The 14,246-nt window shown below is 41.9% G+C and overlaps 1 long non-coding RNA gene across 13 annotated transcripts in view; it reads right to left on the bottom strand.

Moving 5' to 3' along the window:
- Positions 1 to 12,662, bottom strand: part of LOC141583527 (uncharacterized) — a 327,776-nt gene extending 315,114 nt beyond the window's left edge. For all 13 annotated transcript variants that reach the window (XR_012516167.1, XR_012516168.1, XR_012516179.1 and 10 more), the window contains exons 1-3: positions 12,080 to 12,662; positions 3,511 to 3,637; positions 938 to 1,140 (exon numbers count right to left, since the gene is read on the bottom strand). This is a non-coding gene — a long non-coding RNA (uncharacterized LOC141583527). The remainder of the gene's footprint in view (positions 1 to 937; positions 1,141 to 3,510; positions 3,638 to 12,079) is intronic.
- Between the last annotated feature and the right edge of the window lie 1,584 nt (positions 12,663 to 14,246).

A 14,246-nucleotide genomic window follows, 5' to 3' on the forward strand; every position in this document is an offset into this window, starting at 1 on the left:
TCCGGCAAGATGGGCTGAGAGCTTTTATGGGACCGTGTTGCATCTCACCCTCTCTCTCTCTGCCCAATCCTACTTCCTTCCCTTCCTTTCATAGGTGTTGACTGCAAAAATATTTCATATGAAATATTCTGCAAACTAATCTCTTTTTCAGAGACCACTTCCCAGGTTAACCAACCTACAACACTGGGCAAGGCAAAGAAACTGGTGGAAAATGAGAGGTTCCCGGCACTGGATATCTTCCATACCTACCCTCCACTCTTCCTCCTGTTCTGTTCCCTTCTCTATAGACTGCATCATCCAAGCCCCCTTTGCCCACTGGCTTCTCAAAGGAGACCAACAGGAGACTGAAGGGTGAGAGAATAAATCAATCAAAATACATATGGCCCAGGCTTCCTTAAAGGTTGGACCATGGCCGCAATGCACCTCTGAAAACCTTGACTCTGAAAACTGATCCTCTCCTGGGTTCAGGAGTGCAGCTTTCTCCAGTTTCTGTGAATTGTCCCCCACTTCCTCACTCTTGCTTTGCTCCTTTGGATTTAAGAGTGGGAACAGACTTTGTCTACTGCTAACCCTGGGGAGTTTCACTGGCCTTTTTTGGTTTCCCTTAATCTTGCCTACATTTCTGTAGAAAATTCCTTATTAAATGCTCTTTAATTACCCTACCCAAGTATGCCATTTGTTTTCTGCTCTGTCCCTGATAAAGACAAACCAGTAGAAGTTTATTTGTATGGAGACGCAAGCAGCTTTCTGAGAAATAAATCTTCCTAAGGAATGAGAGAGAGGGCACACAGCCCTAGCTGGAGGCATAAGGCTAACAGGTAAGATTGTGGGCTTAGAAATCAGCAGTTCTGGGTTCAAATGTATACCTGGCAAGTGACTTCACCTCTATAAGTCTTAGTTTGCTCATTTACATAGTCAGGAGAACAATGACACCTACCTGTGTCAGAATGCTTTCAGCTTCAAGGAACAGAAAATCTGAATCAAATTGTCCAAAATATCCACATTTATCGCCGATAGCAGGAAATTAAGGGATTGTGAGAACTGTAGGTTGTAGTTCCATCACAGCTCTGGCACTATTTCGCTGCAATTTTCTTGTTTTACTCTCCTTGCACAGTTTATCTTCAGACTAAGCTTCCCTCTCTGTTGAAAGAAGGCCATGAATAGCAATAGCAGCAACGTACTTCTTTCGTCTGCTCTGGTGTAGTGAAGGGCTTCCACCCAAATCACGGAGTTAAAAGCCTTATCCTTCCTTCCAATTGGTTCAACTTAGTTTGCTTGTCCACCCCTGTACCAGTGAGAATTGCCCTGATTGGCTAAGGCCCGGGCACTGAGCCAATCAGTGGCAAGGAAGATGATTTTCCATGATTACTTTAAGCTGATTAGGATCTAACCCTGGCGGTAAAGGTAGGGTTACCATCCTGAGTCTCACATGCTTCCTGGGGGAGGGAAAAGATAGATATGTTTCAGGTGAAGGGTTCAGGTGAATATGAGCCAGCATTACCGGGTGCTGGGTGGATCCTACAGACGGAAGAGTCATCTGATGCACCTGTCCCTGTTCGCCAACATTCTGTAGAGAGCAGGCTAGGGCTGTTGCAGCTGTACGCAGAGGAGGGCTATGCTCCAGGCACAGGACATTATCTCCTGTAGCCTCCCATGTCTGTGATCGAGTTTGGTCACGAACTTGTCTGAGTTGAGCCTTGTAATTGTGATTTGTGCACTTTCTTTATATGTTTGCTCAGAAAGCATACAATCTTCATAAAAATGCTCAGCTTCACGTTACCTGTCAATTACCATCCATCTTTCATTTCCTGTTCTTCACCTGGCACGTGACTTCACCTCTGTAAATCTTAGTTCACTCATCTAAGTACTCAGGAGAACAATGATACCTACCTGTGTCGTCAGGATGCTTTCAGCTTTAAGGAACAGAAACCTGTTCTAACACAGGTTTACCAAAGAGAAATGTACCACTGCCATTTCTCCATCTTTCTTTCCTTCCTTGTCACACACTCAACAGGCTGCTCGCCCCACTGTCCCCCTGTAATTTCTGAAGCTATGACCACTACTGTTAAGCCAGTGGACCCATGTCGGTCTTCATTTTATTTGACGTCAAAGCAGCCCTCACACAGTTGACCTCTCTCTCGTTTGGTGTCTTTGACTCCATACCCCTCCGCTTTCCTCCTACAACTCTCATCATTGCCTGGGATTCTTTGATTACTCATCCTCCTCTACACAGCCTCTAAATATTGGCATATATGCTAGTAGTTCTTAAACTTTAGCATTAATCAGAATCATCTGGGGAACTTGTTAACACTCAGATTGCTGGACTACGCTCCCACTTCTGATTCTAATGAATCGGAAACTTGCATTACTAATAAGTTCTGAGGGGATGCTAGTGCCCTAGGTGTCACACTTTGAGGACAACTGTCCTACCTTTCTTCCAGACCCCCAATCTATATATTTCACGATGGTACTTGCTTATTTCTCAGCCATTTCCATGCTACTTGTCCAAAACAGACCTCATGAGATTGTACCCATATCTGCTTCTCTTCCAGTTGCCCATGGTCTTAATAAACTCATTACTCACTGAGGCCACAGACTTGGGAGCCAACCTTGGTTATACCCTCTCCCTCACTCTTCATGTAACTAGTTACTAACTCCTGGCTCCTACACCGCCTACATATGTCTCAAATCCATCCCTTTCATCTCCACCAGTACTAAAACCTTATGCCTGGAAGGCGGCATAGCTTCCCAACTAGGTCTCCGAGCATCTATACACTGAACTGTTCTCCACATATCTGCCAGAGCGAGCTTCTCTAACTCAAATCGGATCCCATCACTTTCTTATTTTAAACCTTTGCATGGTTTCCCAAATGCTCTTAGATGAATGCAAAGTCCATAGCACAGCCTATAGAAGATGATCACTAGCCTCATCTCCTGGCCCGATCCATTAGGCACTGGCCATCCTGGACCCACCCTGTTACTCACATGCACTCAGTTCCTCCCTCCTGAGGCCCTGTGTGTGGCTTTCCTTCCTGCCCAACTCTCTTGCCCTTTGGCCATCACCTCATTAACTCCTGGTCTTTCTTGGCTTCCCAAACTAGGCTGTTTTAAATTCTGTAGATATTTAAATTCCACAAGGATTTAAAACACCTGTACTTGTCCTTCATGATGCTCTTCAAAAATACTGTTGATAATTAAATGGCATTTCACTTAGTAGTGAACTATGAAAAAGCAGAAACCCTGTCTGTCTTGCTTGTGGTATACCGCAAAGATAGTTAGCACTCAATACATAATTTTGAAAAAAAAAAAATGAATGAATGAATGTGTTTGAGAGCACAAAGAGAAAACCTATTGTCTCTAGACGTAGAGGGACCAAGAGATGCTCTGCAGAAGATAAGACATGTGAGTTGAATTGAGTCTTAAAAGATGCACAGGAGTTTGCCAGGTGAACAAAAACTTTGTAGAGATTTTTTCACAGTAGTCAGCCCAAAAGAGTGACGAGTTTCTTACCTGTGTCTCTCAGAAATGTTTCTTCTGTGCTATAAGGAGCCTTTGGGCTGTCCTGAAGGGTGGCCACCCATCCAGAAGCTTTTGTGTTCAGATTCGGGTCCTGTTCTGTTTACGCAGGAGAGGCTGGCTACAGGGAGACAGGCGGGTGACAGGTTTGCAAGGACGCACCACCAGACCTTTCCTCAGAAAAGTGAATATTCTCATGCCCACAAATCAGAAAGAACTCAGGGATAGAATATCCACCAAAGAGTCGTGGGATAAGGAAGGAAAGTGAGGGTATCCCTCTGCCAGGTTGACCTGAGAAATTGCGAGTAAGTGTGCAAGGGTAAGGGTTTAAACAAGAACTTCGTGGACTGGGGCTTATTTTCATCTTTTCAAGCTTCAAGATGTGCAACATCCCTGCATCCTTATAAAGAGTTAACCCCTTTCCTAAGATGAATGTCACCAAGAGCGAACGCCAGCATAGGACTTGTTGATTCTCGGCCTTGAATAAATAATGTCTTATAGACAAAAGTGATGTGACTACTGTATCCCCATTGCTGTCTCTCTTCTAAGTTTTGGTAGATCCACAGGTAATTGGGGAAACTTGTTATGGATCGCTTCCACTGCGGAGCTGGTTTTTAAACTGATGAAACATCGCCATCTAGAGGAGAATGGCTTGTGCGGCAGCAAGCCACCCAAAAAGAGAACCTGACCACCGAATCCTAGAATCACACAATTTTGCAACTTTGCAAGTTGCAAAGTAGTTCTCTGGAGTAACTTGAAAAACTTTACTATGTGGGTCTCTTTTGAGCTGGCAATGCCCCCTTTCAGGAATGTATTCAATGATATTTATTCCCAAACTGGGATCAACAAACCACTAGAAATCATGAGACATTACAGGCCTGTAAACTCTAAAGTTTGTGAAATGATGGATGTCTTCGAAATTAATTAATGGATGCACAAACAGATTTATACATTTCGTATCAGAGAGATGTTCGGAACAGCAAAAAACTGAAATAATAATCATGTTCAACTTGTTGAGTGAATTGTGTAACATTTTATAATCACGAAAAATAGTATTATAGAAGAATATTTAATGACTTAAAAAGTTTTCACCATAAATATATAGTGGTGTGTTTGTGTGTGTGTGTGTGTGTGTGTGTGTGTGTAAAAGCCAGCTTTAAAGAAATAAAAAGCCAGTATGTCCAGTGTCATTCTGCTAAGGGAAGGGAAAGAGAAAAGGAAAAGAAAGAGAGGAGGGGAGAAATTATATCAAAATACAGATAGTGATTATCTCTGAGTGGTAGATTAAAAGTCATTTCTATTTCCTTCCTTTTTCTTCCCTATATTTTTTAGCTTTTCTGCCACAAACATCAATGTTATCCCTGAATTGTTTGTGTTTTTCTCATAGAAATAAAAGCAGTAATATAGCAAAGAGTTTATAAAAACAAACCACTTCACTGCAGCTCTGAGCACTCATCTGTACCCAAAATGATACCGTAAGGGGGAGAATTCAGTCTCAGTCATCAGTGGCAGCACACATAGACATATATGCACACACATATGTACACGCATGTACACACATGCATGCACACACATATACACAGCTGTGGCAAAGCAGTAACAAGACCTTAGGTAGTGACAACAGGCAGGGAGGCCTCTCTGCAGCAGGGAAGAGCCCTATCTCAGCTCGGTTGACCCTCTTCAGATCTAGCTGTTTCAGGGAATAGAAATATTTTATATAGTCAAAACTCCCAAAAGCTGCAGTCCTGTCTTCCCAACCCTCTCTAAGCAGTATATCCCTCCCTGCTCTTTTCTGGGTTGCATAGACCTCCTTTCCCCTTCCAAGGCCAAGGGAAATCCTCCTTCTCACAGTTTTTTGAGCACTTGTCCACCATTGTATTCCACTGAATACCTGGAATGAAGATGTTCATGCTCTCTTATAGTCATGCCAGACATATTGATCAGTCAGCATACAAGCGAAAGTTTCCTGCTTGGAAATTCCTGGGACATGACCTTAACATGTAGAAAGGGCAGCCATTCTAGCTGGGAGGGAACTGGTTCATAAAAATAAGCCCTTTTCAGCACTACAGCAACCTCCTCCGGGCCAGCAGGAAAAACATTGAAAAGGCCAGTAAGACAACCCAGGTAGATAAAGGAATTGATTGGATCACATCAGACCTCAAATACTAGAGGAGGGGGGAAGAAAAAAATTGCCAAAATTTTTGTCCCCGTTTTTTCTTATCATTGGTGCGTTTTGTTCTTCTTGATGGTGTCAGTTTAATGTTTAAGACCACACTTAGTCACATTCCATGTTCCCTTTTGTATTATAAAGGTTGCCAGTCTTCTTGTTTGCTGGCCACGGAATTGTTCAATTTCCCATTCTTGCACTACAGGCTCTCAGGGATCTTACCATTTGCTTCATCTATGAGTGTTGCATGTTGGGAAAGTCACCCTCAGCTCTGAGCAGTAATTTCAGCATCTAGAATCCTAAAGGAACCATCTAATATGAATTGACCATGATTAGATGTTGGGTAGTACTAGAGCTAAGAAGAAGATAAAAGTCACGGAGGATGAGCTTCCTGAATACCAACGCCTCTAAGGGAGTGAAGGCTGCAATTATAAACTGCAACACAGGTCAAGTTACCATGAAGTTACCAACATTTTACATGTCAACAGGAGGGACGTCTTTCTACAAATTTTTTAAATTTTGATAATTTGTAAAGATTATTTGTAAATGTCACAGTATCTACCACTGCCACAGTTTCACAGTTACCAAAAATACCAAGATACTAAATTGAGAGATATTAATCAGCTGGTCCTATTCATTTATTCAACAAATACTTATTGAGTGCTTACTAAGAGCAAGGTTTGTAGCTTGGCATGGAAGAACAAAACAGACATTGTCCCTGTAATATAAACTGGGGTTTATAGTGTATTGGGGGAAACTTGCCTTAAAAATGCAGAACTGTAAGAGTTATAATACACACAGTTGCCAGGTATGCACTTCGGTAACAGCCCCTGATTTTTGTCTGGGATCCTATCCACTACGCTTACAGTCTAAGTTCAAGGGTAGGAAACAACACCAAAAGCTAAGCCAGTCCGTTTATTTTGTTCCTCTGTACTTAGGAATCGGTAGTGGGTTGAGTTTATGACCCAAAGAAATCCAATCAGAACTAATAAGGACACAATTCCCAACCCTCAGTTGAGCTATCAGAGATTAGGAATCTTCTTTCCTCACTAGACTGAGAGAAAATATGCAGTTGGAACCCCACTACAAGAGGGCAGACGGTGGAGGCAGGGGCAGAACCAGGGAGGCTGGCAGAGAAGAAAAGTGGCACCCAAGGGATGGCCCAAGCCTCCATTCATTTCATTTAAGGTTGCTATAATTCTGGAACTTCTGTGTCACTTGAGCCAATATTTTCCCTATGTGGGTTGTGTTTCTGACACTAACAATGGGAAATGTCTAGATTGATAGGTAAAGCCCAGCACAGCATGGGGATTCAGTCACTAGAAAATGTTTTCCTAAAGAAATGTCCTATAAACTTAGAAGACATATTTTAAAAGCTCACCAGACTTAGTGGAGGAGGGGATGAACAATCCCAGAAGCGGGAACAGCACATACAAAGTCCTCACAGCCAAGAGAGCAGAGAACCTGTCATGCACTGCCTGTAATGGTTTTATCCATATTGCTATTAGGACGTGGTCATCATGCACTTCCCTGACTTTCAGATGAAAAAGAGAGTGTTTCCAATCCCCAGAACAAGCCAGTCATTTTTAATGATATGGGAAGTATGAAGAAGGCTGTGCGGTAAAGAAGGAAAACAAAAAAGACACAAAATAAATCAGATGCCAGTCACACATAAAAGTTGGGTACACCAGATGCCCACTGCAGATCCAGAATAAATAACAGAAAGACAGGCAGACAGACATACACACTCCTGCCACACATATGCACATGTGAACATATTCTGATGATGTTATAATAATGCTAACTTATTATGCCATCTTTCATAGAAAGATTCAGAACTAAAATAGTGTTTCTCAGGTGAGGTGACAGGAGCAGTTTCAGATTCTGCAATATAACCATTTTGAAAAACAAGTTGAGAGTATCTATCTTATAAATATATGTGACTTTACAATTCCACTTTTAGAAAGCTATCATAAGAAAACGGGAAAGACTTTATGTATGATATTGATTGTCCCGACCTGCAGGACAACAACAGGAGCTCGAAGGGAGGGAGTGGGGATGGATGGGCAGGAGACGCGAGAAATGGAGACAAGACAGGAGTCTGATCAAGTCTCGTTTATTGTTGCTGAGCTCACAGCTTAAATAGGCCAGGCAGGGAGGCGGGGCAAAGGAAGCTTGCAGTTGGGAAATTCCGGCCTTCCTAAGTTTCAAAAACTGAAACTTACCAGCAGGAAACAGAAACTGAAACATTCAGCCGGAGAAACAGGAACTGAAACTGAAACATTCAGCGGAGTAACAGAAACTGAAACATTCAAGGGAGAAACTGAAACATTCAGCGGAGAAACAGGAACTGAAACAAACATTCAGCAGAGAAAACAAAGACTGAAACTTGTCAACAGGAAAACAGGAACTGAAACTTAACTTGTGCAAACCTCAACAGATCACAAAATGGCGGCTATTGCTGCCCACAGGTCCCCCTTTTTTATTTTATTTAGAAATTAGGTTGAGTGGTAGTTATGCCCGCGGGAACCGTGCCTGTCTTAGGTCAGAGGACCCCACATGAGAGAACATTGACTCCCTATCCGTCATGGGGAGGGGAAAAACGTTTTCCTCCCTATCTTAGGCGGAGTGTCCTTACTCATGCTCCTCAGTTGCCCGTCATTGGCTAACCGGTTCAGCTCGCCGGGTGACCTGAGAGGAAAGGTATCAAGCTCCATCTCTAGGTCTGCCATCTCCAGCCTGTGGTAATGGACCTGAATGGGCTGCATCTTTATGGCCTCAATTTGTGATCTTGAGAAGCTCCTGAGTTTGCCGAGTATAACAGGACCGATAGACAGTAAGACAAGGAGGGAAAGCAATCAGGATAAATAATACCATGTTGTTGACTCCTAAAAAGGAAAAAGATAGAAGACCCTCAGGGCTCAGTGTCGTCCCTGGGTAGAGTTGGTTTTTCGGATTTTTTGGTATCTACTTGCTTTACAAGTCTCTCGGGAAGCCACCTGGCCGAATCGGCTTCCTTGGCATAAATGCCCACCGATCCTCGACCCCAAATCAGGACCAGGTCCGGGCCATGCCATGCGCCTGTCATGGGATCTTTCCACATTACCGATGCATAATGGCTTTTGGATTCAAAATGCCAGTGTCGATCGGCAGCGGAGTGTCCTTCTTGATCCAGTGTTAAGAAATTTAAAATAAATAAGGAGTGTGATAAAAGGTTTTTTGGTGATCCCTTATGAGGGTACCATTCCCCCTTTTTTATTTTATTTAGAGTGGTTTTTATGGTGAGATGAGCTCTTTCTACTATGCCTTGTCCCTGGGGGTTGTACGGGATGCCTGTAACATGTTGAATGTTTAGCTGAGTACAGAATTGAGTGAAGGCTGTACTGACATAACCAGGCCCGTTGTCAGTTTTGATTTTACGTGGACACCCCAGGGATGCAAAGGCAGTTAAAAGATGAGCAATAACATGTTTTGTGGCTTCTCCAGTTTGTAAAGTGGCAAAGATATATCCACTACAAGTATCAATGCAGACATGAACGTATTTAAGATTTCCAAATTCTGGGATATGGGTGACATCCATTTGCCAAAGGGCGTTAGGTAGGAGGCCTCGAGGGTTAACTCCAAGATGTGGGACCGGTAAGTGGGGTGCACATTGTGTGCAGGACTTTACTATTTGTCGGGCTTGTTCTCTAGTTATGTGATGGAGTAGTCTTAAGGATTGAGCATTAAGATGATGCAAGTTGTGCGAATGTTGTGCTTGAGCTAGAGGGGTGTTAGGGAGTTGAACTAGCAGAACACGGGTGGCTAGGTCTGCCTTGGCATTTCCAGAGGCCAATGGACCAGGTAAGCCTGAATGAGCACGTAAATGTCCAATGTAGAAAGGTTGTGTTCTGGAAATTAATAGCTTTTGTAGTTGAGAAAATAGTTTTGCAGCAGTTGAGGTGTGTTTTATGAATGGGGCTGTTTCTAACTTTGGGACAGAGGTAGCAATGTACGCACTGTCTGTATAAACATTGAGAGGATCATTAGGAAACATGGAAAATGCAGCTATAACTGCATGTAGCTCTGCTAATTGGGCAGACGAAGATTGGGATTGAAAGCTGATGGTTTGGTTTGGGGTAACAAAGGCTGCAAGCCCTGTGGATGACCCATCAGTGAAAATGGTAATTCCATTTGGAAGGGGATGAAGTCTGGTATTTTTAGGAAAAACGAAATCATGTCTGTTGGCAAAATCTAGAAGCTTATTGGGAGGATAATGATTATCGAGGTTGCCAGTATATGAGGCAAGTGCAATGGGCCATGCTTCAGTATTTTGCATGAGCCAATGGATCTGCTGTTTGGTATAAGGTTGGACAATGTTGTTAGGTTCCTGTCCGAAATATTCCTTGCCTAGGGTTCTTCCTTTGGTAATTAGACTGGCTACCATAAGGTAGTAAGGTTCAATGACTTTAGTGGGCATATTAGGAAGATGGATCCACATAAGTGGAGCAGTTTGCCAGAACACAGCTGTGGGAGATAATGAGGTATGACATATAATAAATTGGAGTGGTTTGTCAATATCGAAAAAGGTGATGGTTTGGTTATTGATAGCTTGGTTAACTAAATCGATAGCTGATTTTGCTTCAGGGGTGAGTTGTCTTAAAGAAGTAGGACTGGGATCCCCTACCAATGTATCGTATAGGGGCTTGAGATCAGCTTTGCATAATTTTAGATAAGGTAACAGCCAGTTTATGTCTCCTAATAATTTTTGAAAATCATTGAGGGTTTTTAAACAGTCTAGCCTGAGTTGCACCTTTTGAGTCGATAGGCGAGTTCCACTTAACTGAAATCCTAGGTAAGTGTAGGGATCAGTAAGTTGCACCTTCTCTGGGGCTATGACTAATCCACTAGCAGTAAGGGCAGTTTGTAGACTTTTGAAACAAGACAAGACCACTTCCTCTTTTGCTGCTGCTAAAAGTATGTCATCCATATAATGGATGATGTATACATCCTTCCAATCTTTTCTAACTTCAGCAATGGCGATGGCCACATATGACTGACATAAGGTGGGACTGTTGGCCATGCCCTGAGGCAAAACCTTCCATTGATATCTCTTCATAGGCTCTTTAAAGTTAATTGCGGGAAGGCTGAAAGCGAAACGCTTACAATCCTCTGGATGGAGAGGAATAGTAAAGAAACAGTGTTTTAGGTCTACAATAACTTTGTAGAATCCCAGAGGTATGGCTACAGGGGAAGGGAGGCCGGGTTGTACACAAATATACACCACCCTGTTCCAGGGTGCCCAGGGATATTAATTCCAGCCAAACTTGGTTATACTCATTCATTTTTTTTTATACCACAAACATATTTATAAGCGAAAATGTAGCATCTCCATAAACAGCTGAAGCTAGACTATCTACAGACAAAATTAGCAACAAATCTGATGCACTGTAAATTCAAGTCCTCAGGACAACAAAAGTGATTAAGCAAGACCTCAAGTAACAATGTTAATGCCATTTACAAAGGAAAAAACTGATACAAAAACATTCAAAACCTGAACATCACTTGGCATGTAAGGGGGAAAAAAAAAGCAAATTAGCTGAAAGGTTCATAAACACAAGGTCTTATATACATTACACAAAGTTCAGGTGTTAGCCTTGAACGTAACTTTCAAAATACCTTCAAATATATCCAACTCAGATCACAGAATTTTGGTATCGAGCCGCTTCATCCTCAAGATCGTCCCAATCAATACCCTCATCAATGCCTTCGTCCTCTGAATTATTGGCTCTACTGGCTAGCCATACAATCCTCTTTCGATATTTTGGGTTAGCTAATTTTTGTTTAAGGCCTGTGGCTACACGTTCAGCAAATTTCTCTAAGGAACACACAGACCCACCGCTCTCTGCAGGTTTCTGTTCCTCTTTACCAGAGTTGCTATTAAATGACATTAAGTCAGCTTCCCCTGACTTTTTCTCCTTGCCCTCTTTGGGTTCTGGTTTTTCCAAAACTAACGAATTTTCTTTAAAGGGGGGGCTTTTATCGGACAAATTTTTACATGAGTCTCTCAGGCAATTTTCCCCCTGGGTTATGAGATTAGCAATGACTGGATCGTCATGTTTTCGGGTAATGACCTCATTTATTAGATTCCAGTATGAGAAAGCAATTACAGGGACCTTTTGAAGCCCGAAAGCATCATAATAATCTTTTAGGGCATCCCCTACTCTTTTCCAACATCTTTGATCTATGGTTCCTTCTTGAGGGAACCAGGGACAAACGTCCTTAATATAATCAAAATATTTAATTAACCGGTTTACTTTCACCTTTACTCCTCGCGCCTTTAATGCTATGCTGAGTTCTTCTACAAACAACTCATGCTTACTAATTTCCTGACCCATAATATCGTCGTCCACTTACCAGAGAGCAAGGCCGCAGCAGGTTCCCGCGGTGACTCCTCCTCTGGATTTCTTCCTTCAATCCGGCCGGCTTCGACGACGTCCCTCACTGTGTCCCTCTTACTTCAAGCCCCATGTTGGGCGCCAGACTGTCCCGACCTGCAGGACAACAACAGGAGCTCGAAGGGAGGGAGTGGGGATGGATGGGCAGGAGATGCGAGAAATGGAGACAAGACAGGAGTCTGATCAAGTCTCGTTTATTGTTGCTGAGCTCACAGCTTAAATAGGCCAGGCAGGGAGGCGGGGCAAAGGAAGCTTGCAGTTGGGAAATTCCGGCCTTCCTAAGTTTCAAAAACTGAAACTTACCAGCAGGAAACAGAAACTGAAACATTCAGCCAGAGAAACAGGAACTGAAACTGAAACATTCAGCGGAGTAACAGAAACTGAAACATTCAAGGGAGAAACTGAAACATTCAGCGGAGAAACAGGAACTGAAACAAACATTCAGCAGAGAAAACAAAGACTGAAACTTGTCAACAGGAAAACAGGAACTGAAACTTAACTTGTGCAAACCTCAACAGATCACAAAATGGCGGCTATTGCTGCCCACAATTGATAAAAATATTATCTATAATACAAAAAAGTAATTTAAATTTTCAACAAAAATGTAACATTATTGTCCCTGTCATTGAATAAATATTTACACCAAAGGATGTTTTTCTTTTTTTTTTTTTAATGCACCAAAGGATGTTTTTCAAAAGTCAATAATAACAGAAGAATTTTTGTTGCAATGATAAGTAAAAAGAGCTGGATACAAATTTGCATGTACACCATCATCTTGACCCTGGGCAAACAAACTATGTTCATTTCAACTTCTTCATTGATTCATGTTTTAATTTATAGGAACAAATGAGAAATTGATTACATGCATTTCCATGCAAGATTAATCTTTGCTGTTCCGGTATGATCAAAGTAGTCAGCTAAATTTTCCCCAAGTCCTTATCTGGATATTCAATGTGGTCAGCTGTCATGGGTGGTTTTGTTCGTTGGAGTCTTGATAGCCAAGATTGATTAACTAAACAGGCAGTTCTACCGGATTTGGGCTGGGCTGCCCACCAGTGAGCAGAGCAGTTGTTGATATCAACACAATTTCTTTTAACAATGTGATCACATGCACTGCCATACTTAGGGTGTAGTTTATATGTCACATTCTCATTTTTCCCCTTATTTGTTAGTATGCATTATTAAATATGTGTTGCCCAAAATTGCATCAATTTTACATACAAGGAAAAGTTACAATAACCTTATTTTTAAATACACTGTCTTTCTTCTGGGATATGAAAAAATAATTCACTTGGTAAATAGCCCTGATATCTGATTCAAGCATAAGAAAATAGACTATTTTCTGTTAAGAGAAGAAAACTGTTCCAGAATGTAAAACTAAACAAATAAACAGACAGGCAATCCAGTTCCCTCACATACAAAGAGCCGTTAGTAAAATATTTATTCCCTTATGTGACATCAGAGGATGTTCTGTTACACCCAGAAAGTGGGAAGGGAATAATCAAGTTGAGAGTATGATTCACAAAGATTATCATTTTCATTTGATGGGAGAAAAATAACATAGGCTTCTACTAAAAAGGTTATTTTAAAGGACAAATCACAGGGGAACTATCTAAAAGCCTAAAAATCTCATAAACACCTGCCTCAGTTCAATGACCAAAAGTCCGAATATAAAGACCCCTGAGGTCACTAAGGGAATTTCAGTAGACATTGGCACTGACATTGAGAGGAACCATCTCCAGGGCTCATCTATTCCTCATCGGCTGGGCTGTTGTTTTCTGTGTTTCTCACGCACCAAGCAGAGCTAGTTACCACAAAACCCAGAGGGTGTAGAATCAGTCGTTAAGTTGGTCCCAGAAACCATGGTGTCTAGGGTCTCAATTGTAATAAGATTTACAAGATCTAAGATCTAGCATTTTACTCTACAAAATACAGCACCTTTGGGAATGTTTAGAATCTTTCCATTTACCTACAAGGCATTTCTACTTCAATGTCTCTCCACCCATAGGTGCCCCAAGGAAGAAGCATAATAATAGCTCACAATATGTATGTATACATTAGGAAATGCCTGGCAAATAGTAAGTTCTACATAAATGTTACTTAATCATGCACATTATATATATATA

This window comes from Saimiri boliviensis, chromosome 2, assembly GCF_048565385.1.
Source record: "Saimiri boliviensis isolate mSaiBol1 chromosome 2, mSaiBol1.pri, whole genome shotgun sequence".
NCBI lineage: Eukaryota > Metazoa > Chordata > Mammalia > Primates > Cebidae > Saimiri > Saimiri boliviensis.